The sequence below is a fragment of the Arachis hypogaea genome, chromosome 17 (genome assembly GCF_003086295.3).
Source record: "Arachis hypogaea cultivar Tifrunner chromosome 17, arahy.Tifrunner.gnm2.J5K5, whole genome shotgun sequence".
In the NCBI taxonomy this organism is placed as follows: domain Eukaryota; kingdom Viridiplantae; phylum Streptophyta; class Magnoliopsida; order Fabales; family Fabaceae; genus Arachis; species Arachis hypogaea.
The window spans coordinates 61,685,753-61,689,181 of record NC_092052.1 but is presented as its reverse complement, the minus strand read 5'-3'; the positions used below and the strand labels follow the sequence as shown (position 1 = coordinate 61,689,181).

General features: G+C 42.4%; 1 pseudogene; it reads right to left on the bottom strand.

The window, feature by feature from the left end:
* Positions 1-979: 979 nt before the first annotated feature.
* Positions 980-1,081, bottom strand: LOC112767483 (small nucleolar RNA R71; annotated as a pseudogene).
* Positions 1,082-3,429: the final 2,348 nt, after the last annotated feature.

Below are 3,429 nucleotides of genomic sequence, written 5' to 3'. Positions count from 1 at the left end.
GACCTCACTCTATTGTGAGTTTTTACTTGACGATAACCGGTGCACTTGCCGGAAGGAATTTTGCCGATCGTGCAATTTCCTAAATCGTGGCATAACTAGTTTATGCGCATCAAGTTTATGGCGCCGTTGCCGGGGATTGGTTTTCGATTGACAATTCTCAAATTGGAAGTTAACTAGATTGAGCATTTTTCTTGCTTTGTTAATTCAGTTCAAGTTACTCGTTGAATTTTAATTTCTGCACTCTGTTACATGCTTTCTTTCTTTATGCCTTTAAATTCAAGCAACTAACTCACTGACTCACTAACTATTTGAATTAATTCCTCAACTGCTCTAACCATACTCTTCCATTAACCAAGAGTATTTTACTTGTTTGTTGCCTGTGCTGTATTCTTGTATGACAGGTAGGAGAGGAGAGACATCAACTCCTCCATATACCGAACCAGAGAGGACCCTTCATAGACTTAGAAGGGAAGCAAGAGGGAAGAGAGTACTGGGAGAAGAAGAATCTGAAGGAGAATCTGAGGACAATTTTGAGGAAGCTCTAGATCTCAACATGGAAAGAGAAGTTCATAACCATGGGAGAGCTGATGGAAACAATGCCATTCCCGAGAGGAGGGTTCTTGGTTCATACATAAACCCAACATCTGGGAATTGTGGTAGCAGCATTCAGAAACCACCCATTCAGGCCAACAATTTTGAACTCAAACCACAGCTAATATCACTTGTGGAGAATCATTGTTCATTTGGTGGGAGTGCTAATGAAGATCCAAACCAACATCTCACAAAATTCCTGAGAATTTGCGACACTGTGAAGTCCAATGGAGTCCAGGAAGATGCCTATAAACTGCTTTTGTTTCCATTTTCACTTAGGGACAAGGCAGCTAAGTGGCTGGAATCATTCCCAAGGGGGAGCCTAACAACATGGGATGAGGTGGAAAGCAAGTTTCTGGCACGTTTCTACCCCCCACAAAAGGTCAATAGGCTTCGATCTGAGGTTCAGATGTTTAGACAACAAGATGGTGAAACTCTACGAGGCATGGGAGAGATTCAAGGATTTGACAAGGAAATGCCCACCAGACATGTTCCATGACTGGGTGCAATTGCACATTTTCTATGATGGACTTTCTTATGAATCAAGGAAGGCTGTAGACCATTCATCAGGAGGTTCATTGAACAGGAAAAAGACTGTGGAAGAAGCCATTGAAGTGATTGAGACAGTGGCTGAGAATGAGTACTACTATGCTTCAGAGAGACACAACACTAAGAGAGTCATGGAGCTGAGCCATGTTGATACAATTTTAGCCCAAAACAAGGTGTTTGCCAAGCAACTAGCAGAGCTCACCAGGAAATTAGAAACAAAGCAAGTGGCTGCAATACACACACAAGATCAAGAGGAAGTAAGCACTGAAGGAGGTGATTGGGAAGAGGCCAACTATGTGGGAAACCAACAAAGGCAATCATATGATCCACATTCCAACACTTACAACCCAGGATGGAAAAACCACCCAAACTTTGGGTGGGGAAACCAGCAAAACCAACATAACAAGTCCACATACCAAAACTCCAACCAAAGATCATACCAAGCCACACAAAACACTTACTCCCAACCATCATATCATGGCCAAAATAATCAACCTACCCAACCTAATCTGAACCAACAATTTCAAGATCAATTAAACAGGATAGAAGGAATGCTAGCAACCATGAGTCAAGACATAACCGAATTGAAAGCCTTTAAGGAAGAAGTAAACTCTAACCTGCAAAACCAAGGAGCTGCCATCCAGAAGCTAGAAAATCAAATTATGTATTTGTCTAAGCAAACCCCTGGGCCAAGCGTTTCTCATGCTGCCAAGGCTATTGCAAGGGAAGAATGTAAGGCCATAACCCTCAGAAGTGGAAAGAATCTAAAGGAGATCTCAAAGGAAACCACAGAGGATGAAGCAAAGGAAAATGTGAGAGACAAAGAACAAGGACAATCTTTTACACCGTCTGCAACAAAAGAAAAAGAAAAAGAGGTCCTGAAGCCTTATACACCTAAAGCACCATATCCTCAACGTTTGATGAAAAGTGAAAAGGATGGCCAATTCTCCAGATTCTTGGAGATTTTCAAGAAGCTTCAAATCAACATTCCGTTTGCTGAGGCAATAGAGCAAATGCCACTCTATGCAAAATTCTTAAAGGAATTAATGACCAAGAAGAGAAGCTGGAGAAATGAGGAAACTGTGTTGTTAACTGAAGAATACAGTGCCATCATTCAGCACAAATTGCCTCAGAAATTGAAGGATCCAGGCAGTTTCCAAATCCCCTGCATCATAGGAGAAGTCATGGTGGAGAAGGCCTTGTGTGACTTAGGGGCCAGTATCAATTTGATGTCTCTAACAATGATGAGAAGAATGAAGATTGAGGAAACCAAACCAACAAGAATGGCCCTCCAATTGGCAGATCGAACTTTTAAATTCCCTCATGGGATAGTTGAGGATTTGTTGGTGAAAGTGGGAGATTTTATATTTCCTGCTGATTTTGTGGTGTTAGATATGGAGGAAGAAGCCAAAGCTTCAATAATTCTGGGAAGACCCTTCCTGGCTACTGCTGGAGCCATCATAGATGTACAAAAGGGTGAACTCACTCTTAGACTACATGACGAGAAATTGGTGTTTAACGTATTCAAGGCAATGAGCTATCCATCAGAATCACTAAAGGAATGCATGAGGGTGGATGTAGTGGACATTGCAATACAAGAAACCTTTGAGGAAACAACAAAGTGGCAGAGGAGGAGTTCACCAAGGATATTGAAGTTAGTGACATCAACGCTGCTGAAACAACCATGCCAAGCATGCCAGAGAGAGTGAAAGAAGAGAAGGAAGCACCAAAACCTGAGCTCAAAGCATTGCCCCCTAATCTCAAGTATGCATACTTGGGTAGTGATGAGAGCCATCCTGTTATCATTAGCTCTGCCCTGAACCAAGAACAAGAAGAAGAATTGATCAAGGTGCTACAAACTCATCAAGATGCCATTGGATGGACCCTAGCTGATTTGAAGGGGATAAGTTCATCCATATGCATGCATAAAATCCTGTTAGAAGAGGATGCTAGACCCTCCATTCAAGCTCAGAGAAGATTGAATCCCGTCATGAAAGAAGTGGTACAAAAGGAGGTCATGAAGTTATGGCAGGCAGGGGTAATCTACCCCATTTCTGATAGCCCATGGGTTAGTCCCATCCATGTAGTTCCCAAGAAAGGTGGCATAACTGTGGTGCCAAATGAGAGGAACGAACTCATACCCACAAGAACTGTCACTGGGTGGAGGATGTGCATAGACTACAGGAAACTCAATGAAGCCACCAGAAAAGATCATTTCCCACTCCCATTCATGGATCAGATGCTTGAAAGGCTTGCAGGACATGCTTACTATTGCTTTCTGGATGGATA